General features: G+C 37.3%; 1 protein-coding gene across 1 annotated transcript in view; it reads right to left on the reverse strand.

The window, feature by feature from the left end:
- Positions 1 to 25,038, reverse strand: part of LOC149267094 (uncharacterized) — a 53,243-nt gene that overhangs the window by 19,256 nt on the left and 8,949 nt on the right. The window lies entirely within an intron of this gene.

Below are 25,038 nucleotides of genomic sequence, written 5' to 3' on the forward strand. Positions count from 1 at the left end.
GGATAAAGGGTGCTTAGAGGCTTTGGAGCCTCCCCTCTATTAAATTTTGACTGAAAATACAATTTCAAAGTAGTTGGAAATTGATTCTCAAATTTGTGAGTTAAGTTTATTTACCTAGAAATTTATTTAACAATTTCAATAGCTAGAAAATGAAAGAAACTGGATTATAATTTTTAAAAAGTGACTATTAATCAACGTGGAGCTGAAAATATCAAGTTCTAGTTGTAGGTATTATCCTGTAGGCATGTAGAGGTTGTTTATGATGGCTAGATAATGCAGGTTTAGCAAACAAAAAATCCTCTTAACTTCCATATTTGCAACCAAAAGACTAGATATAGGTATAAAATGGAGGAAATGGGAACTTGTATCAAAATGGAGATTAGATTTGACAATTTTTCTATGTTTTCCCCAATAAATAACTTGCTGAATATTGATATGTAAATAAAAACAAGTAAGCAAACCCTTCCCTACTTGTAAAAAATAAAAAAGAAATATGATATTTTTTGGATTTTTTTGTTGTTGAAATTATATTTGTGCCTTAGAGTTTTACCTCTTGCCTAAGTGTGAAGTAGATGTCCCCATAAAGTCACTTGCTTTGGTTTCAAGGGAGTGGGCTTGGTCCTTCTAGAAATTTCCCCCACTATTGCTTAATTCACCATATAAACTTTCAACCCTCCTTAGGAGTAGCCTCCTCTTTTGGTGTATCCAACCTTTTTCCTCTGTCTGTGACAAAATAAAAAATCCTTGGAGTAGTAAATCCTCCTTTTAAAGTAATTTAAAACGCCTTGGATTGATTCAATTTTCAAAACAAAACAAACAAACAATAAGACCCTAGTTTCTTATTTCCATGCAGTATATTATCTCTGCATTAGCAGAGAACATTAGTCTTAGGATAGAATTACTTGTTAACAATATAGAATTAGATTAAAAAATGATTCTGAATAACAATAACACAAAAGGAACAATAGCAAAATAGTAACAATAACAAAAATCACTCCCCAATTATACAAAAGAGCACAAGAGTTTGCAAATATATGAGCTCTTTATTAATGTTAGCACTTGTCACAACTAAACAACAACAATTACAATGGATGAGAGTGTATCCTTTTATAGAAAAATCTATAATGTCTAGTTAATGACTAGAAAGACTCTTCAATAAAAATATTGTTATTCTTCCACATATTGGGAATTAGCAATTTTTTAATTCCTTCAAAATATTACAAAATATATTTAATTATTCCCTAAGGGAGGTTGAATTAACTCAATCTTCCAAAGAGAGGCCACAAATTCCCTTTGAAAATGGATTTTAATGGTCAAAAGTCAAGATATCAACTTCTCTTCCCTAACGTCTAGTATGCTCAGTCCATTTCCCATTTGATTTGTCCACACAAGGGGGTGCAATTTGTTCTTAGAAATTCGAATTGGTTCTCTTGGTTGTTATTCGTCTCTAACAACTATATTTCTAGTCCATTTTCATACTTTCTCGGTCCAAGGTAGTTGCAATTACTATTTGACCCCTTTCTAAAGGCTAGTTTTGACCTAGTGGATATTTTTGACTTAATTCCACATTGATTTTCACTTGTACAATTTGAATTGGGCCCAAAATGCTAGATCTCCAACGACAAAATTAAATTAGGATTTTCTTGTTGCATTTTCAACACTCCCTTTCAACAAGAAAGGGATTATCAAATACCCCAATCCTGCCTCTATTGAACTCGAATTTTCCTCTTGACAGTGCCTTAGTCGAGATATTTGCACCATGTTCCTCTGTAGGAATGTACTCCAGCAACGAGATTCTCCTCTACACACAATCTCATAGATGGTGATACCGAATGTCGATATGCTTGGACCGATCATGAAAAACTAGATTTTCAGAGTGTTTGATACAATTCTAATTGTTACAATAAATTGCTGTAGGATCCATCTGCTGACCAAATAACCCAACAAGGATCTTCCTCATCCAGATAGCTTCATAAGTTGCTTGACTAGCAACCATGTACTCTAATTCTGCTAAACTGACTACAACTGATCTCTGCTTCCTACTGTACCAAGAAAATGTTGCTGACCCAATACTAAAGATTCCCCCTGGCGTGCTCTTCCTAACGGATGGATTCCCTAGCCAATCCACATCTTGTGAAGCCTTGCAACTTCACTCCCTCTGTCTGTCTGTACCAAAGAATAAACTGAGTGGTGCCTCTAAGGTATCTCAACATATGTTCAACTTCCTTCCAATAGAGTTTGGTTGGATTAACCATTTCTTGAATACACTGATTAACTGCAAAACATATGTTTGCTCGTGTGTTCACCAAATACATAAGTGAACTCATAAGCTGCATGTAAATAGTAGCCTCACTACTTCACCTAAAATAACATCTTCCTTCCTCTGATTTCCTACCAGAGGAGTCTCCATGGATTTGTTACTCTCCATGTGGAACTTCTTCAATATATCATTGGCATACTTTCCCTGAGAGACAAATAGTTCCTCATCTCCTTGTCATACTTCCATACCAAGGAAATAATTCATCAGACCCAGGTCCTTCATCTCGAATTCTCTTGTAAGATTCTCTTTGCAAGATTTTACTAGCTTCTCATCACTTGTTAGAATTAAATCATCAACATATATACTATAATCAACAATTTACCTTCAACCACAATATGGTAAAGGTTTGCATCTGCTTCACTTTTGGTGAAGCCCAACATGGTGAAATAGTTGTCAATCCTAGTGTACCAAGCATGGGGTGCTTGTTTCAATCCATACAGTGCTCGCTTGTTTCTGCACACATGCAACTCTCTGTTGAAGGTCTCAAATCCTTTTGGCTACTCAATGTACACATCTTCCTCAATCACTTCATTGGGAAATGTTGTCTTCACATCCATCTAATGTATCTTCCATCCCATCTGTGTTGAAAGTGATTGAATAGATCTAATTGAAGAGTACCTTGCTACTGGAGAAAATGTCTCCTCATAATCAATTCCCTCCACCTGAGAGAACCCTATGGCCACAAATATGGCCTTTTGTTTCTCCACACTCCCATCTATTGCTTTCTTTACCTTGTAAAGCCATCCAAAAGTCACTACTAACTTGTTAGCTAGTCTTGGGACCACTTCCCAAACACTGTTTCTAATAATGGAGACGCACTCCTAAACCATGGAATCAACCCATATTGGTTTCTGCATTTCTTCCTCGAATTAGGATGGCTCAATCTCTACACTCTCGTTCATCAAAGCCATGTAGCCAGTGTACAGATCTGATGACCTCCTCTGCCTACGCTATGATGTGGATGCTCCCACATTCTCTCTAGCATCATGCATCAATATGTCATCCTCTCTTGTGCACTTCCTTCCATATCTGGAAGTCTTTGCATGAGTGGGTGCTTCCACTCTCGGCTCCTCTACATGTGGCTACTCCACATCATCCCGAGGTTCTTTCTTTTGAGCTAAAAGCTCCTCATCTACATGTAACTGAAGCTCCCTCTCAAGGGAACGTCTCATGGTTTTCTCTTCATCTAACTTCACATCTCTATCAACTACTATCATCCTGTGAGATGGAAGGTACACCCTGTTATCACTGAAAATTCCAATGCCAAAAGTTCAAAACCGCTCACATTAGTTTGATGCGCATAAAGCCTTTTTAGCAGTTTCGCAGCGCAAAATGTTTAGGTGGTTTCGTAGCGCATAATTCATAATTTGCACTGGCTGCGCTACGAAATTGGGAATTTGTCCGAAACCATTGCTCACCCATATCACTTTTGTCTCCTATGAGTTATGTGGGAATATGATATATGCATAGAAAAACCTGTTTCGGCAAATTGATGGTGAAGTTTTGTAATTCATCTGAGTTATGGCTGCAGGCTTGCTTGCCTTCTAGTGAGAGTTTAAAGCTTGTTAACCAGGATAAAAGTCCTCAATCAGTTCCACTGTCAATGACAGCTGAGGTTAATAGAAAGGTGGCTTTTGAATAAGGTGTCAATCATAAGAAGGAAAGCATATCAAGATTTAGAAGATGCTAGTCGTGGAATAGTGCCTTAGAAGATACATCATTGGAAAGAGAGGATTTTTAGACTTTTGCAAGTGATTACTTGAGAGCTCTTTCTATATTGGAACACTTGGAAGAACCCAACAGTCGTCATATTTCACAACTATGTTTTAAGATATGTTTGGTTCTACAGATGCAGAACAAGATCCCAGATGCACTAAGCTATTTAAGATCCCAGCTTTTATATAAACGAAGCTGAGACATCCAAAGATGAAAGTTCTGGCAAATATGCACAGACAAATAATGTTCCCAAGCGAGATCTCCATACTGGTACACTGGCTACAACTGCTGTAGGTGATGTTTGTTACAGGCATATTTCTCTGTTTTAAGCAGTCAGCTTCCAGGAGGTATTTAGCGCGGCTGAAAGAATATTTTCAAACATTTAAAGAGGTTTTTATTCCTAACATACTGAACTAGAAAAACCTCTTTCAGTTTCTTCAAATTGATTATGAGATGGGAGAAACGAGTGACTAAAGTTGCGCTACGAAACTGCTGTAGGTGCAGTTTTTAATTTCCTGTTTTACACCTCTTTTGCAAAGACAGATTCTGGGCAGCTGGAGTAGTTTTTTAAAAAACCAAAAGAGGTTTTCGTTAAGCACAGCTAGGTTCACAAAAACCTCCTTCAGTTTTTCCAAATACGTTTTCTGTGAGAAGTTATGAGCTCTGTCCCGAGACCCATTTTTCAGGCAGAACAACAGTTTCGTAGCAGCTGAAGCTAAATAATTCAATCTCAAACTAGAATTGAAAACAAAAGTTTCAGTGGCAGATGTGTATTCATGGATGGTTCCAGCCCTCAAGCAAGCTAAACTCATAAGAAAGCTGAACATGAGCCTGAGATCAGAAAATAAGGCTTTGAAGAAAGAGGTTAGCAGTTTGAAGAAGAAGCTAGGTAAACTAGCTCACTGATTTAAAAGGAAAGGTGCTTTTCAAGTTTTGATAAATTTTGGTTTAAGCTCCATCATTTTGAAACTATCTAGGTCCCTAACACCTGTACAAAATGTCTGAAGAAATCATGAGTTTAAGCAGAAAGCGCTTCAAGATAAATATGTTCTGTTTTGACAAAAACAGCAGTTTCGTAGCGCGCTACGAAACTGCTGTAGATGTTGTTTTATAAGAAAACAATGAATTTGATGATGAGGTCAGCGAATTTTGAAAGGAATGCCTCGAGGACAGGAGGGAGACCATACAAGGCTATCATAGCAATTCAAACAGTGACAGGTGTAAGTTTTGGAGAAAAGGTGAAATATTTTGTTTTTTGCTAAAGTTTTCTTAAAGGTACTTTATGACCGAATTACTAGGGTTCTGGTAGGGTTACCGGAATGTTTGGTTTGTACACCTGTTCAGTCCACAAGGCATCCAGATCATGAGGCATATGGTGTTATGCGTTGTTATTGAAGAATTAAAGAGCTTGGAGCATGGTCTTTAAGTAGTAAAGAATAATGGAAGACAGGGACCATGAAAACAGGGCACTCATCTTTACTAATTAATGAGCCATCTACACAGCTAGTATCCAAGGCCAGCTCGTTCAGTGAATGCTCCTCCAACATATCTCGGCCACAACAGAAAATGTACAGGTGTCAAAGCTCAAGAAAGGCATCATGCATACGAGGAGATAGAGTTAGAATTTCAATGTGATTAGGACTCTATGTATTTACAGCACAATACCTTATGTATTTAATAAGTTTGTTTAAAAATAGATAAGGTTAGTTAATGATAGATCATCGAGCTCCCCTCATGCTGGAGGAGGAGACTCAAGGTAGTTTTAGTTTTGTTTTCCTATATATAGGAGAAACTCTGATGTAAGTAGGGTTGGAGATTTATGAAAAAAACAGAGTTTTTTATATTGGCTAATGTAAAAGACTTTTGACAGTAATAGAAAGATTACTTTTTCTTCCCAAGATTCATCTTGTGTTCAAAGGCTCAGAATATATGTGGTTTTGTCTTTATCCTTTCTGTTTTACATCTCAATAGATATGCAATCACTCTGAATTCACCTAGTGCTCAGACTTCCTGTGTATGTTTATGAGTTGAGGTTCTTTTTGAGAAATGTTCTGAGTGTTTAAACATTATATGCCTTGGCTTCCATGATTGAGTAGTTAATAGTTTACTGCAGAGGTGTTTGACTCCATGAGCCCAATGGAAGAAGTGTTATTTTGTTGTTCCAACCAGCTTATTTTCATGTACTGTTTGAAGAGTTAGCCATCTTTTCTTGTTATTAATTCATATCAAAAATCTGTGAGAGAGCCCTCTCTGACTAAGGAGGCTAAGCCTTAGTCTAAAGCCTGGTTTGAAATAGTTGCATGAGATCTTGCTAAGTAGCAGCCCTTAGTATACGATTTTGTGATAACATTTTGGTGCGTCTGCCGGGAGCTTGATGATTACTCATTCCCGAAGTTTGAAGATTGAATTTCTGAAGGTAGCAGGAGCTCAAACATCTTTTGAGGTTGCAAAACTACCTTGGCGACTCCACACATCAAATAAGAAATTGGAAGGTGACTCCACTGCTAGAAGATCAGTAACTTGATGAAGTTTCAAGATGGATTCTACTGCAAGAATGAATGCCAGGTATGCTCCTATGGATCGGTCTCATATCCCTGGTTTTCCAAATCCCATGCCAAAGGTTGATTGGTTAGATGATCTTCCAATATTCAAAGATGAAAAGAAGGATAATGCTGCTCTCCATTTGGTTAAATTCCATATGCATGTCCGCAGTCTTAAGGTTCATTTCCCTGAAGATTGTCTCATGAAAATGTTTATGACCACTTTAGAAGGAAAAGCATGGTCTTGGTATAAAAGTCTGGAAAATGGTTCAATATATTCGCTTGCTAGTTTTCATGATGAATTCTGTGAAATGTATAAAGAAGGTTATCCTTCCTTATTGATGCTTAAAGATTGCTGTAGGCATTCTTTAAATCTTATTCAGTATTTGAAGGATTGTTATGATGATGATGAGTATACGGATGAAGAAATTTTAGAGGCTCTTCATAACAATGCAGTCCAGCACCAAGGAGAAGGTATAACATCCCATGAAACACAGTATGAAGAGCAGCAGGAGGTTACTTGTGAAAACCATGTTTTATCCTTAGATATTGATGTAGAGAAGCAACAGATTTGTCAGGTTTCAGATCATGATGAAGATGAAATTGATTCCACCCAGCAAGAAGAAATATTGGAGGAAATTTTCTATGACCCTCAGGTAGAGGAAAAGCTTGTTCAATTTTGTAATTCCTCGCAGCAGCTTACTTCAAATAATGATCATAGTAGTGAGGAAAATTACATTGTTTATGAGCATCATTCAGAAAAGCAGTTGGATAGCATATCAAAAGAACCTTGTGTGGTTGAGAATCAGTTGTCTAAAGATGTGGAATATTATGATGATCATCAACATAACCATGTCTTCTTGGACCCTATAAGTGAATATATGGACAAGCTTTGCACTCCGGTCTTTCATTTTCATTTGCATTATGAAGATCAAGTATATTATGAGTTGATTTGGTCATCCCACTACCATGGTTATGTTGAGGTTGAACGCAGTCAAGAGCCTCCCATATCAGAAAAGACAATTGATTGGCTTTATTAGAAATATCATGTTGCTTGAGCTACAAGTGGAGCTTGCAGCTGATAGGGTAGGTAGGTAAGATAAATGCAAATAAGCTCAAGGTTGACTGAGATTTTTTTTTTTTTTTTTTTTAGTAGTGGTAGATATAGACTTCTATCTCCTGCAGTGATCATCAGGTTTAAGCCCGAGGTGAAGGCCCAAGAAGCTTGAAGAAGATGTTTGTCAAATAATTTTTGTTCATCAAAAATGGATAAGGCACTGGAACTGCAGGTTCTTAGTGTACCACAAGGGCACACTATCCCAAGTGGAGCCACTGTTATCACTGAAAATTCCAATGCCAAAAGTTCAAAACTGCTCACATTAGTTTGATGCGCATAAAGCCTTTTTAGCAGTTTCGCAGCGCAAAATGTTTAGGTGGTTTCGTAGCGCATAATTCATAATTTGCACTGGCTGCACTACGAAATTGGGAATTTGTTCGAAACCATTGCTCACCCATATCACTTTTGTCTCCTATGAGTTATGTGGGAATATGATATATGCATAGAAAAACCTGTTTCGGCAAATTGATGGTGAAGTTTTGTAATTCATCTGAGTTATGGCTGCAGGCTTGCTTGCCTTCTAGTGAGAGTTTAAAGCTTGTTAACCAGGATAAAAGTCCTCAATCAGTTCCACTGTCAATGACAGCTGAGGTTAATAGAAAGGTGGCTTTTGAATAAGGTGTCAATCATAAGAAGGAAAGCATATCAAGATTTAGAAGATGCTAGTCGTGGAATAGTGCCTTAGAAGATACATCATTGGAAAGAGAGGATTTTCAGACTTTTGCAAGTGATTACTTGAGAGCTCTTTCTATATTGGAACACTTGGAAGAACCCAACAGTCGTCATATTTCACAACTATGTTTTAAGATATGTTTGGTTCTACAGATGCAGAACAAGATCCCAGATGCACTAAGCTATTTAAGATTCCAGCTTGTATATAAACGAAGCTGAGACATCCAAAGATGAAAGTTCTGGCAAATATGCACAGACAAATAATGTTCCCAAGGGAGATCTCCATACTGGTACACTGGCTACAACTGCTGTAGGTGATGTTTGTTATAGGCATATTTCTCTGTTTTAAGCAGTCAGCTTCCAGGAGGTATTTAGCGCGGCTGAAAGAATATTTTCAAACATTGAAAGAGGTTTTTATTCCTAACATACTGAACTAGAAAAACCTCTTTCAGTTTCTTCAAATTGATTATGAGCTGGGAGAAACGAGTGACTAAATTTGCGCTACGAAACTGCTGTAGGTGCAGTTTTTAATTTCCTGTTTTACACCTCTTTTTCAAAGACAGATTCTGGGCAGCTGGAGTAGTTTTTTAAAAAACCAAAAGAGGTTTTTGTTAAGCACAGCTAGGTTCACAAAAACCTCCTTCCGTTTTTCCAAATACGTTTTCTGTGAGAAGTTATGAGCTCTGTCCCGAGACCCATTTTTCAGGCAGAACAACAGTTTCGTAGCAGCTGAAGCTAAATAATTCAATCTCAAACTAGAATTGAAAACAAAAGTTTCAGTGGCAGATGTGTATTCATGGACGGTTCCAGCCCTCAAGCAAGCTAAACTCATAAGAAATCTGAACATGAGCCTGAGATCATAAAATAAGGCTTTGAAGAAAGAGGTTAGCAGTTTGAAGAAGAAGCTAGGTAAACTAGCTCACTGATTTAAAAGGAAAGGTGCTTTTCAAGTTTTGATAAATTTTGGTTTAAGCTCCATCATTTTGAAACTATCTAGGTCCCTAACACCTGTACAAAATGTCTGAAGAAATCATGAGTTTAAGCAGAAAGCGCTTCAAGATAAATATGTTCTGTTTTGACAAAAACAGCAGTTTCGTAGCGCGCTACGAAACTGCTGTAGATGCTGTTTTATAAGAAAACAATGAATTTGATGATGAGGTCAGCGAATTTTGAAAGGAATGCCTCGAGGACAGGAGGGAGACCATACAAGGCTATCATAGCAATTCAAACAGTGACAGGTGTAAGTTTTGGAGAAAAGGTGAAATATTTTGTTTTTTGCTAAAGTTTTCTTAAAGGTACTTTATGACCGAATTACTAGGGTTCTGGTAGGGTTACCGGAATGTTTGGTTTGTACACCTGTTCAGTCCACAAGGCATCCAGATCATGAGGCATATGGTGTTATGCGTTGTTATTGAAGAATTAAAGAGCTTGGAGCGTGGTCTTTAAGTAGTAAAGAATAATGGAAGACAGGGACCATGAAAACAGGGCACTCATCTTTACTAATTAATGAGCCATCTACACAGCTAGTATCCAAGGCCAGCTCGTTCAGTGAATGCTCCTCCAACATATCTCGGCCACAACAGAAAATGTACAGGTGTCAAAGCTCAAGAAAGGCATCATGCATAGGAGGAGATAGAGTTAGAATTTCAATGTGATTAGGACTCTATGTATTTACAGCACAATACCTTATGTATTTAATAAGTTTGTTTAAAAATAGATAAGGTTAGTTAATGATAGATCATCGAGCTCCCCTCATGCTGGAGGAGGAGACTCAAGGTAGTTTTAGTTTTGTTTTCCTATATATAGGAGAAACTCTGATGTAAGTAGGGTTGGAGATTTATGAAAAAAACAGAGTTTTTTATATTGGCTAATGTAAAAGACTTTTGACAGTAATAGAAAGATTACTTTTTCTTCCCAAGATTCATCTTGTGTTCAAAGGCTCAGAATATATGTGGTTTTGTCTTTATCCTTTCTGTTTTACATCTCAATAGATATGCAATCACTCTGAATTCACCTAGTGCTCAGAATTCCTGTGTATGTTTATGAGTTGAGGTTCTTTTTGAGAAATGTTCTGAGTGTTTAAACATTATATGCCTTGGCTTCCATGATTGAGTAGTTAATAGTTTACTGCAGAGGTGTTTGACTCCATGAGCCCAATGGAAGAAGTGTTATTTTGTTGTTCCAACCAGCTTATTTTCATGTACTGTTTGAAGAGTTAGCCATCTTTTCTTGTTATTAATTCATATCAAAAATCTGTGAGAGAGCCCTCTCTGACTAAGGAGGCTAAGCATTAGTCTAAAGCCTGGTTTGAAATAGTTGCATGAGATCTTGCTAAGTAGCAGCCCTTAGTACACGATTTTGTGATAACATTTTGGTGCGTCTGCCGGGAGCCTGATGATTACTCATTCCCAAAGTTTGAAGATTGAATTTCTGAAGGTAGCAGGAGCTCAAACATCTTTTGAGGCTGCAAAACTACCTTGGCGACTCCACACATCAAATAAGAAATTGGAAGGTGACTCCACTGCTAGAAGATCAGTAACTTGATGAAGTTTCAAGATGGATTCTACTGCAAGAATGAATGCCAGGTATGCTCCTATGGATCGGTCTCATATCCCTGGTTTTCCAAATCCTATGCCAAAGGTTGATTGGTTAGATGATCTTCCAATATTCAAAGATGAAAAGAAGGATAATGCTGCTCTCCATTTGGTTAAATTCCATATGCATGTCCGCAGTCTTAAGGTTCATTTCCCTGAAGATTGTCTCATGAAAATGTTTATGACCACTTTAGAAGGAAAAGCATGGTCTTGGTATAAAAGTCTGGAAAATGGTTCAATATATTCGCTTGCTAGTTTTCATGATGAATTCTGTGAAATGTATAAAGAAGGTTATCCTTCCTTATTGATGCTTAAAGATTGTTGTAGGCATTCTTTAAATCTTATTCAGTATTTGAAGGATTGTTATGATGATGATGAGTATACGGATGAAGAAATTTTAGAGGCTCTTCATAACAATGCAGTCCAGCACCAAGGAGAAGGTATAACATCCCATGAAACACAGTATGAAGAGCAGCAGGAGGTTACTTGTGAAAACCATGTTTTATCCTTAGATATTGATGTAGAGAAGCAACAGATTTGTCAGGTTTCAGATCATGATGAAGATGAAATTGATTCCACCCAGCAAGAAGAAATATTGGAGGAAATTTTCTATGACCCTCAGGTAGAGGAAAAGCTTGTTCAATTTTGTAATTCCTCGCAGCAGCTTACTTCAAATAATGATCATAGTAGTGAGGAAAATTACATTGTTTATGAGCATCATTCAGAAAAGCAGTTGGATAGCATATCAAAAGAACCTTGTGTGGTTGAGAATCAGTTGTCTAAAGATGTGGAATATTATGATGATCATCAACATAACCATGTCTTCTTGGACCCTATAAGTGAATATATGGACAAGCTTTGCACTCCGGTCTTTCATTTTCATTTGCATTATGAAGATCAAGTATAGTATGAGTTGATTTGGTCATCCCACTACCATGGTTATGTTGAGGTTGAACGCAGTCAAGAGCCTCCCATATCAGAAAAGACAATTGATTGGCTTTATTGGAAATATCATGTTGCTTGAGCTACAAGTGGAGCTTGCAGCTGATAGGGTAGGTAGGTAAGATAAATGCAAATAAGCTCAAGGTTGACTGAGAATTTTTTTTTTTTTTTTTTTAGTAGTGGTAGATATAGACTTCTATCTCCTGCAGTGATCATCAGGTTTAAGCCCGAGGTGAAGGCCCAAGAAGCTTGAAGAAGATGTTTGTCAAATAATTTTTGTTCATCAAAAATGGATAAGGCACTGGAACTGCAGGTTCTTAGTGTACCACAAGGGCACACTATCCCAAGTGGAGCCACTGTTATCACTGAAAATTCCAATGCCAAAAGTTCAAAACCGCTCACATTAGTTTGATGCGCATAAAGCCTTTTTAGCAGTTTCGCAGCGCAAAATGTTTAGGTGGTTTCGTAGCGCATAATTCATAATTTGCACTGGCTGCGCTACGAAATTGGGAATTTGTCCGAAACCATTGCTCACCCATATCACTTTTGTCTCCTATGAGTTATGTGGGAATATGATATATGCATAGAAAAGCCTGTTTCGGCAAATTGATGGTGAAGTTTTGTAATTCATCTGAGTTATGGCTGCAGGCTTGCTTGCCTTCTAGTGAGAGTTTAAAGCTTGTTAACCAGGATAAAAGTCCTCAATCAGTTCCACTGTCAATGACAGCTGAGGTTAATAGAAAGGTGGCTTTTGAATAAGGTGTCAATCATAAGAAGGAAAGCATATCAAGATTTAGAAGATGCTAGTCGTGGAATAGTGCCTTAGAAGATACATCATTGGAAAGAGAGGATTTTCAGACTTTTGCAAGTGATTACTTGAGAGCTCTTTCTATATTGGAACACTTGGAAGAACCCAACAGTCGTCATATTTCACAACTATGTTTTAAGATATGTTTGGTTCTACAGATGCAGAACAAGATCCCAGATGCACTAAGCTATTTAAGATCCCAGCTTGTATATAAACGAATCTGAGACATCCAAAGATGAAAGTTCTGGCAAATATGCACAGACAAATAATGTTCCCAAGGGAGATCTCCATACTGGTACACTGGCTACAACTGCTGTAGGTGATGTTTGTTACAGGCATATTTCTCTGTTTTAAGCAGTCAGCTTCCAGGAGGTATTTAGCGCGGCTGAAAGAATATTTTCAAACATTGAAAGAGGTTTTTATTCCTAACATATTGAACTAGAAAAACCTCTTTCAGTTTCTTCAAATTGATTATGAGCTGGGAGAAATGAGTGACTAAAGTTGCGCTACGAAACTGCTATAGGTGCAGTTTTTAATTTCCTGTTTTACACCTCTTTTTCAAAGACAGATTCTGGGCAGCTGGTGTAGTGTTTTAAAAAACCAAAAGAGGTTTTTGTTAAGCACAGCTAGGTTCACAAAAACCTCCTTCATTTTTTCCAAATACGTTTTCTGTGAGAAGTTATGAGCTCTGTCCCGAGACCCATTTTTCAGGCAGAACAGCAGTTTCGTAGCAGCTGAAGCTAAATAATTCAATCTCAAACTAGAATTGAAAACAAAAGTTTCAGTGGCAGATGTGTATTCATGGACGGTTCCAGCCCTCAAGCAAGCTAAACTCATAAGAAAGCTGAACATGAGCCTGAGATCAGAAAATAAGGCTTTGAAGAAAGAGGTTAGCAGTTTGAAGAAGAAGCTAGGTAAACTAGCTCACTGATTTAAAAGGAAAGGTGCTTTTCAAGTTTTGATAAATTTTGGTTTAAGCTCCATCATTTTGAAACTATCTAGGTCCCTAACACCTGTACAAAATGTCTGAAGAAATCATGAGTTTAAGCAGAAAGCGCTTCAAGATAAATATGTTCTGTTTTGACAAAAACAGCAGTTTCGTAGCGCGCTACGAAACTGCTGTAGATGTTGTTTTATAAGAAAACAATGAATTTGATGATGAGGTCAGCGAATTTTGAAAGGAATGCCTTGAGGACAGGAGGGAGAACATACAAGGCTATCATAGCAATTCAAATAGTGACAGGTGTAAGTTTTGGAGAAAAGGTGAAATATTTTGTTTTTTGCTAAAGTTTTCTTAAAGGTACTTTATGACCGAATTACTAGGGTTCTGGTAGGGTTACCGGAATGTTTGGTTTGTACACCTGTTCATTCCACAAGGCATCCAGATCATGAGGCATATGGTGTTATGCGTTGTTATTGAAGAATTAAAGAGCTTGGAGCGTGGTCTTTAAGTAGTAAAGAATAATGGAAGACAGGGACCATGAAAACAGGGCACTCATCTTTACTAATTAATGAGCCATCTACACAGCTAATATCCAAGGCCAGCTCGTTCAGTGAATGCTCCTCCAACATATCTTGGCCACAACAGAAAATGTACAGGTGTCAAAGCTCAAGAAAGGCATCATGCATACGAGGAGATAGAGTTAGAATTTCAATGTGATTAGGACTCTATGTATTTACAACACAATACCTTATGTATTTAATAAGTTTGTTTAAAAATAGATAAGGTTAGTTAATGATAGATCATCGAGCTCCCCTCATGCTGGAGGAGGAGACTCAAGGTAGTTTTAGTTTTGTTTTCCTATATATAGGAGAAACTCTGATGTAAGTAGGGTTGGAGATTTATGAAAAAAACAGAGTTTTTTATATTGGCTAATGTAAAAGACTTTTGACAGTAATAGAAAGATTACTTTTTCTTCCCAAGATTCATCTTGTGTTCAAAGGCTCAGAATATATGTGGTTTTGTCTTTATCCTTTCTGTTTTACATCTCAATAGATATGCAATCACTCTGAATTCACCTAGTGCTCAGACTTCCTGTGTATGTTTATGAGTTGAGGTTCTTTTTGAGAAATGTTCTGAGTGTTTAAACATTATATGCCTTGGCTTCCATGATTGAGTAGTTAATAGTTTACTGCAGAGGTGTTTGACTCCATGAGCCCAATGGAAGAAGTGTTATTTTGTTGTTCCAACCAGCTTATTTTCATGTACTGTTTGAAGAGTTAGCCATCTTTTCTTGTTATTAATTCATATCAAAAATCTGTGAGAGAGCCCTCTCTGACTAAGGAGGCTAAGCCTTAGTCTAAAGCCTGGTTTGAAATAGTTGCATGAGATCTTGCTAAGTAGCAGCCCTTAGTACACGATTTTGTGATAACATTTTGGTGCGTCTGCCGGGAGCCTGATGATTACTCATTCCCGAAGTTTGAAGATTGAATTTCTAAAGGTAGCAGGAGCTCAAACATCTTTTGAGGCTGCAAAACTACCTTGGCGACTCCACACATCAAATAAGAAATTGGAAGGTGACTCCACTGCTAGAAGATCAATAACTTGATGAAGTTTCAAGATGGATTCTACTGCAAGAATGAATGCCAGGTATGCTCCTATGGATCGGTCTCATATCCCTGGTTTTCCAAATCCTATGCCAAAGGTTGATTGGTTAGATGATCTTCCAATATTCAAAGATGGAAAGAAGGATAATGCTGCTCTCCATTTGGTTAAATTCCATATGCATGTCCGCAGTCTTAAGGTTCATTTCCCTGAAGATTGTCTCATGAAAATGTTTATGACCACTTTAGAAGGAAAAGCATGGTCTTGGTATAAAAGTCTGGAAAATGGTTCAATATATTCGCTTGCTAGTTTTCATGATGAATTCTGTGAAATGTATAAAGAAGGTTATCCTTCCTTATTGATGCTTAAAGATTGCTGTAGGCATTCTTTAAATCTTATTCAGTATTTGAAGGATTGTTATGATGATGATGAGTATACGGATGAAGAAATTTTAGAGGCTCTTCATAACAATGCAGTCCAGCACCAAGGAGAAGGTATAACATTCCATGAAACACAGTATGAAGAGCAGCAGGAGGTTACTTGTGAAAACCATGTTTTATCCTTAGATATTGATGTAGAGAAGCAACAGATTTGTCAAGTTTCAGATCATGATGAAGATGAAATTGATTCCACCCAGCAAGAAGAAATATTGGAGGAAATTTTCTATGACCCTCAGGCAGAGGAAAAGCTTGTTCAATTTTGTAATTCCTCGTAGCAGCTTACTTCAAATAATGATCATAGTAGTGAGGAAAATTACATTGTTTATGAGCCAGCTTCCTGTGGTCACTGCTCTTTTGAAATAGTATTGTCAAGGCCTTCCACATTGCATATGGAGTCTCCTTACCATGGAGGTTTGAGACAATATGATCTCAAACTCCTTCTAGTATGATCCTTCTTCCCTTTGCAACACATTTTCTCCACTCTGCCAGATCTTGAGCATCAGTTTAGTTGAGGCTTAGGAATATCTTTGTATATGAATTCCTTAAGCCCGTTGTCCTCCAACATTTCCTCTATCCTATCCTTCCAGGAAATATAGTTTGAACTACCCTCAAGGGCATATTCGAGTCTCAATCCGTAGAATGACATCATGTTGGCTCTGTAGAATTATACTGCAAATTCAATTTCACCTGCAAAAGGAAAACTCATATTCTCCTCTTCTAGAGTGATTTTTGCTCTAATACCATGTAGAAATTCCTTTTATATTCAAACTACCTATGTAATTTTCTAAAACAAAAGACTTGAGTCTACTCTACTCAGCAACAGAAAAAATTAAATGATCACGAAATCACGAAGCATACAAGAGAAAGAATTCAATCAACGCTTTACATAATGATTTCCCGAGGAAAGCCACAACTAAAAAACCCCTATTATCTATATATTTGCATTAGTAAAAAATATGAGAATATTACAATGCTTTTCTCAAGCCCGAGCAACCTTTGCACTATCTCTATTTGTCTCACAGCTTCCTAGACAAGCCTAGGCCAATACTTAACCAATTTCTCGCTTGCCCAAGTCCCTATTTCCTTGCATTGTTTCCTTGGGAATTAGCCCCTATTAATTAGGGAAATTCCTCAATTGGAATTGCACAATCCTCATAGGCCTTCCTCTAACTGCATGCACCACCTGTACAATTCAGATGATTATACAATTGATAGTACATTGTCCCTGAACTCCAATCTCAATTGGGTAACTCTCAAACCTAACACGCATGAGTTATTTATGAGTGAATAATCAGTTAATTGTTTGAAAACATGAAGCAACATCCCACTATCTGACCTCCTACTAGTTCCTCCATCGATTGGAACTAGTTTAAGTAACTTTAACTTAGTTAAACTGAATTAATTAATTACAACTCAAGATAAAGTCAACCAAGGCTCCTATAATGTAGGAGACACTCTAAATGACTCAAGTTAGACCCTCAACTCGAATTAATTGAGACAACTAAGTCAATTTAATTTAGTTAACTCGTACAAGTTGTCTTGTGATGTGGAATTACAATTTTATTCCTAATTTAATTCAAGGACAAAATTAGATTAGGATTTTCTTATTGCATTTTCAACATGTTTTAGATGGCTTTAACATGTGGCCTTCAGCTTACAATGGTGGTGAATGATGGAATGAAAAAATATATGTACCCCCATTAACAAAGGGGTAATAATTGGCTCCAACTGCGGAACATATGCTCTACCCAAGAGGATGTGAGAACCTCAAAATATTCCACCTATCACCTGAAAAATCATTATCAAAACATCAATATCCTATGAGGGAATTGGAAGGAAGTCCTATCCCTCCCTAATATAGAAATAAAATTGAAATGAACAAACAACTATCTTAGAAAATGAAATAACATAGCCAATGTGAAATACAATTAACTACAAAAATTAAATAACAACACAATAAATGAGCATGAAATCACACAAGCGAAAATGAAAACTATGTTACAGTGAGAAATGCACCCCTGATAACACTAATTTATATCTTTCTAGAACAATTTTAAAGCTTGCGCATCGATAGGTAAAGGAAACCTCTCACCATCTAGATGGCCAATGCAAAATTAATTGTCACACGAAACTATAACAATTATATGGGGGCTTGTTGCCTCAAAATATAGTCGGGCTTGTGAGAGGCCTTTTGCTGCAAAATTTAGTAGGCCTTAGAGAGGGAAACCCTATAAGATAGAAAATAGACCAAGAAACAACAATTGGGTGGTGGCCCACTCTCACCACATCCAAAACCCCCTTCTCTTCACAGGCTTTCACTAATGGAGGAGTCTCAGAAGGAGAGAGACGACTTATAATAAGGTATTCTAGGGTTAATGTGAGAAGTAGAGGAAATTTCAGCCTAAAAGTAGCCTTCTAAGGAAAAATAATAAAATAGTAGTTAGAATAATAAAATAAGAGTCATGAAATTTGGAGCAAAAAGAAATTTTATTTTATTTTTAATTGTAATTTTGGCTTATCTCCTTATAGGTTTACTCAAATTTCAAGTGTAGACACTCGTTGGATACGGAATTTAATTTCACATCGAATGAGTACCCATTATGCATACTTTTGAGAAGACTCACATTGATAAAAATTGTAGATACATTAAAAATGCGTGTTGGACACACTTTTTTAATGTATCTGCAATTTTTACCAATGTGGGTCTTCTCAAAAGTATACATAATGGGTACTCGTTGGATGCGAAATTTAATTTTGCATCCAACAAGTGTCTATACTTGAAATTTGAGTAAACCTATAAGGAGATAATCCAAAAATACAATTAAAAAATAGCTTTTCTTCTTTTCCCTCCAAAATACTTACATGTACCTCTTTTTAAATTTAAATGATTTTGATTGGTTTACATATTATGACATGGAAATTACGTGAAAATTTCATGGGAACTTTAGGCTAAAATTTCCTCTAATGAAATGATCTCGCTAGGAACTCTTCAAGAGAGACACAATATATGCTCAAGCCTTCATAAGAAGGCAATTCACTTTCAATAAAGAGGCCTAGAAACAAGGGCAGAAGGCCTAGGATTTGATAAATTTGACAAGTGTTGGAGTAACTCAAGGTCAAGGCTAGGAGAAATGTTTCTTACAATGTATATCAACAATGCCAAGGCTCATGAAACCTTCAAGGAAGCCCTTAAGTTGAATGAAGGAGAACTAAGGTTTCTCGTTTAGGCAAAAAAACTAGGGAAAGGAAATTTATGGATGAAATTGAAGTGGATGCCTACAAAAATAATAGATTTAGTGGAAAATAATATCCTCTTGATGTTTAGGCTCTTCAACCACCATACTTCCTCTTGCCTGGGCATTCACACGAAGCCCTAGTTTCCTATTTTAGCTTTGAAAGGCTGAATTTGGAGAGAGAAAATATGGACAAAATTAAGATGTGATCACCAACCAGATGGACCAGTCCCTTTTTCCTTGGGAGTATGGAGTCCTTAATGCAATAGGTCAACCAAAGAGCTTCTATAGAAACCATAATTTTGATGCCCTAGCAAGAAAAATTCCATCAATTACCTAAGGCCTTCCCTATTTGAATTCTAAAGGTAGGGATCTTGATAACTTCAACCAAATGGATAGAAACTTTAGAAACATTTTTCCATACGGTGATAGCTACATTTAACTTAGTGGACTGTGAAGAGTTGAGAGATTCCACTACCGCTTTAGAAAAAGAGGATGTTTGACTAGATGATTGGTTAGGTGATTGAGCAAGGATTGGTTTAGGATGTTTCTTTATATGTGCATTGATAAGTTTTTCCTTTGAAATGTTCGACATACATATGTTTTAGTTGATCATTTAAAGGGGTCCTACTAAATACCCTTGCAACCTTATCTATCCACTAATACCCTCAAAAGAGGACAAAGTGCATGTATCTAGGAAAATAGATGCTTCGATCTTGCCTACTGTAAAGTTTTGTAGATGTTCTATGCTAAGAGCAATTTCACTTTTCTCACAGCAATCATACAAGTAGATAAGCAAAATGCAGATAGAACATATAAGCAGATCTTACAGAAGACAAATCAGAAACAAGAAAAATGTATGTGTTTGTTTCAGCGGTCAACAGGATGCTTCAACCAGCAAAGTCTCCTTTGGTCAGCCAGCCCAGCATGTGTCACAACAACCGTCCGACCAGTAGATGAGTCAACCCAAGTCAGTTCTACAAAAGTCAACGCTGTCCTGAAAAGTCAACGCAAGGGCAGCAAGCTAAAAGTCAACGTAGCAGCAAAACGGTCAACCCTTTGACCTCGATTTTTGTGCCAGGTAGTATGGCCTTCAAAAATCGAACCTCCCACAAGTTTTCAGCTTGTTTGGACCAAGCGTTGACCAAAGTCAACGCTGGTCAAACTTCTGCGAAACCCTAGCAGCAGAAAAAAAAATCCTCTTCGTCCTTCCCACGTGTGGCTGAAATTCGTCCTCCAGGTAGCTCATACTTTTTAGGATGAGAGAGGAAGATGTGAGTTGTGTTGTGATCAAATTCTCTCCAACTTTTCCTGTATATATATATCCATCAATGAGGGTGTGTGACACATCTGTTGGGCATGTGAGCCTACATTACAAAACTGGCTGACCTTTGCACATATAATTTATTAAGAATAATAAATTCAAAATATAAGTTCTGCTCATCGGATTAAGACTATTTTTATATGGATTTTACACCTCTCAGAAAGAGGAATCCAACAAAAATATTAGCCTCTTAATCTGAGCATCAGAACATGGAGTTTGGACCTAGTTGTCCAAATTTAACACTCCCTCTCAACTAGGGAGAACTCCATCTATTAGTGCAACTAACATCGTGAGTCATCCCGCCGAAACTTGCTTTGCTGGCTTCTTTATTTCAGAACAGAAGTGGGTCAGTCACAAAGACATCATTCCCCGACTGACATAATCAGTCCAGAGGTCCCAGACCTCACAAATCTTGATCCCAGATCAAGTGGTTGGACCATGCCATCCTAGATAGAGAGTACGGCAATCTCTGATGCGTCCATCAGTCTTTGCTAATAGTCTCTAGCTTTTCCACACCTCATTGGCCAAATGAGAGGTACTTCCCATGAGCCCTGAACTCAATGGGTAGGATGCATACGGGGCACAGATTAAATGAGTGGCGAACCAGCTCAATAATCACAAGGGTGGGGCAGAAGCATTATGAGTGCTTATAGCTCCAAGAAGCTATCCCCAAAGTCCCCCAGAGCTCCCAGAGCTCATCGTCCAACAGGACCCACATCATAGGGTCTTTCCATGACACCAAGACTCTCACGGAAGGTTAGGAACTTGACCTTCCCCAGGGGCTTAGTGAGAATATCCGCGACCTGCTCATCAGTTCCTATATGATCGAGCCTTACGGCGCCTCGCTGTACCATATCCCGGATAAAGTGGTACCTGATATCAATATGCTTGGATCGGTCGTGGAACACAGGATTCTCAGTCATACGAATCCCACTCTGATTATCACAGAGTATTACAGTGGTATCTAGCACATGTTGGAACAGCTCACTAAAGAGCTTCCTCAACCAAACTGCTTCACAACAGGCCATACTAGCAGCAATGTATTCGGCCTCCGCGGTGCTTAAAGCCACCGACTTCTGCTTCCTGCTCATCCATGAGATCGAAGCAGAACCAAGATTGAAACAGCATCCAGATGTGCTCTTACGATCCACCACACTGCCATCCCAATTGGCATCAGTATATCCTCGGAGTATCACACTCCCGGCAGTGTATCTCAGCCCATGGTTTATCGTGCCCCGAAGATATCTCAAAAGATTCTTGGCACCAACCCAGTGAAAATGATGAGGCTCAACCATCTGTTGACTCAAAGTATTCACTGCAAAACATATGTCCGGACGGGTGTTCACTAAGAACATCAAAGCTCCTATGAGTTGACGATACTCAGTAGGATTGGCCAAGATAGGCCCTGCAGTGCTGCCACTCAACTTCTTAAAGTTGAGTTCCATTGGTGTCGACACGGACTTACAGTCCACCATCCCAAATCTTTCCAGAAGCTTCACAATATACTTTCCTTGAGAAAGGAAAATCTCTCCATGTCTCTGCCAGACCTCCAGGCCTAGGAAATAGTGCATCAGTCCTAGGTCTTTCATCTCGAACTCAGCAGCAAACTCCCTCTTACATTGATGAATGAGAGGGTCATCACCTGTCAGGAAGAGGTCGTCCACATACAGCACTAGAATGAGAGGCTTTCCTTCCTCAACCTTAAAGTAAAGGTTTGGATCAGCATTGCTTCGAGTGAAGCCCAGCTTCATCAAGTAACTATCCATCCTCTCATACCAAGCTCTGGGTGCTTGCTTTAACCCATAGAGGGCTTTCTTCAACCTGCAGACATAAGTGTCTCGATCTTGAACTTCAAATCCCAGAGGTTGTTCTACATACACCTCTTCCTTTATTGCACCATGCAGAAAAGCGGTCTTGACATCCATCTGATGAAGACTCCATCCTTGCGTAGCAGCAAGGGCTATGATGGATCGGATGGTGGTATATCGAGCCACAGGTGCAAATATATCGTCATAGTCAATTCCTTCCTTTTGAGAGAAGCCACGGCCAACAAATCTTGCCTTAAACTTTTCAGCACTCCCATCAGATCCATGTTTAATCTTGTAGAGCCATTTAGCGGTGACAACAGATTTGTCCTTCGGTCTCGGGACCACATCCCAGACATCATTCTTCATAATAGCCTCATATTCTTCATGCATAGCATCCTTCCAGACTTGATGCTTGATGGCTTCTTCAAAAGATCCAGGTTCAGATTGTATAATAGTGGATTTTAGGGATCTGTGGTTTGTGCTTTTTGAATTTTTGACCGGAGAATCCACAGTAAGAGAATTTTTACACCAACGTTTCAAATCCCAAATGGGATCCATCATCAGGGTTAAGAGAAAGATGATAAAAGAAGAGCAAGATGGAAGAAATAAATACTCATGAGGGAATGAATATTAACGGAACAGCACATGTCGGCCAGAAAGATTTATCATGAAGCTTATATTTAATTATAATTTTTATTTATAATTTTAATATAAATATTATTTAATTTTAATTTTTATATTAATTTTTATTAATTTTTTTATTAATATCATTTGATGAAACTTATATCTAATTTTAATTTTTTTATATTAATATCATTTAATTAATATCTATAACACATAATCTTTATATAACCTAAAATCTAAAATAAATATCTAAAAACCTAATATATATATTAATATTAAAAACATAAAACCTATAATCTATAAAACAATCATATTTATATAACCTAATGTTTATAAAATTTAATATTTATAAAACTTGATCTTAATATTAATATCAATTTAATGAAACATACATTTAATCTTAATTTTTATTAAAATCATTTAATTAATATCCATAAAGCTAAAAACTTTATATAACCTAAAAACTTAGTTAATATTAATATCTATAAAAACTTAATATATATAATAGTAATAATAACCTAAAAACTTTATTAAAATTTTTTATAACCTAAGAACTTTATTAATATTAATATCTATAAAACTTAATATATATAATAGTAATAATATCTATAAAACCTAAACTCTTTACTAATATCTATATCAATATCTATATAATTTTTTTTTATTAATATAACCTAAATTCTAAATAAAATTCTATATTAAAATCTAAACTATATTAAAACGAACATTAATGTCTAAATTATATTAAAAACATGTTTGTAATTATGTTAATAACTAGAGCTTTAATAGAATATATATAACCTGTTTTGAATTAAAGTCAAAACTATGCTAATACCTATAAAGATATTTATATTAGAATGAAAACTTATATTAATATCACTAATACTAATTGTCTTAATGTCTAGGTTAAATAATATCAAAATTAATGTCTATATAAATAAGATTAGTATAGTTTAATATAATGCTTTATTATTCTATAATTAATATTTATAAATAATTAATCTAATAATTTTTATATTAATGGATCAATATGAAGAAAATTAATATACTAAAGGGATTTGATGGAAATAATGCTACTAAGAAACAAAATACTGACTAATCATAATAGAAAAGGGGGAAGGGGGGGAAAAAACTGACCTGTTAGACAACTTACCTGGAGCTGGGCTGACGCTTCTTGATATCACTGATCAGGGGAAGCCAACTTCCACTAATCTCCAAACCGCTGTCTCTGTTCAGATTACAAGGATGCTTCAAGATTTCGAGGGCTTCTCTTATTTTCCGTCTCTGATGCTGCTCTTCTCTTGCGATAATTGATGCGCTTTCTAAGCAGATGTGGTGATTAGTGATATATAATAGTACTCATGGCAGCTAGATACCCTTGGTATCTACACGGCTTCTTGCTTTCTCGGAATGTTCCCCTTGGGGCAGCATGACCCTCAGCATCTTCGAGGGTGTCCCTGAGCCATGATGGCCTCTTGCCTAGAGAAGGGGAAGGATCAATAGGGTCCATTGGCCCTTCAACATCAGGCATAGTCTCATCCTGGGGTTCTTCCAGATTTCCAGGTCTTTCTTCATGGTTTTCTTCAGATCTAGGAAGATCTACTACTTTCTTCAGGGAAGCATCTTCGTCAAAAGTGACATCATGGCTTATCTCTACTTCCCTTTGACCAGGTACATAGACTCTAAATGCCTTAGAAGTCTCACTGTAGCCCACAAACATTCCTTTCTTCCCAGTAGCATCCAGCTTACTTCTCTTTTCTTTCGGCACATGAAAATAGACAGGACATCCAAAAATTCTAAAATGTGAGACATCAGGTTTCTTACCAGAGAAAACCTCTTCGGGAGTTTTGGAGTCCAAAGCGGAATGAGGGCATCGGTTTTGAATGTACACAGCAGTATTTGCAGCTTCTCCCCACAGAAACTTTGGAAGACCCTGGTCACATAGCATGGCACGGGCAGCTTCCACAATAGTCCTATTCTTGCGTTCAGCAACACCATTCTGCTCAGGAGTATATGCAGTGGTAGTCTCCCTCTTAATTCCAGCTTCTCTGCAAAAGTCTTTGAACTCATTTGACTCATATTCAGTGCCATTGTCAGTCCTCAAAATCTTGATCTTCTTTCCGTTCATATTTTCCACCAAGGCTTTGAAGGTACGGAACCACATGAAAGCCTCATCCTTCTTCTTCAAGAAGTATATCCAGGTTTTGCGAGAGAAGTCATCAGTAAATGTCATATAGTAAGAACATCCCCCCAGGGATGTTACAGGCAACATACCGGAAAGATCAGAATGGACCAGTTGCAATATCTCAGATGTCTTTGTGACACTTGAGGGGAAAGGTCCCCTTGTATGTTTTC

This window comes from Pinus tabuliformis, chromosome 6 (genome assembly GCF_031772625.1).
Source record: "Pinus tabuliformis cultivar Carrire ecotype Pingquan chromosome 6, CPIR1, whole genome shotgun sequence".
NCBI lineage: Eukaryota > Viridiplantae > Streptophyta > Pinopsida > Pinales > Pinaceae > Pinus > Pinus tabuliformis.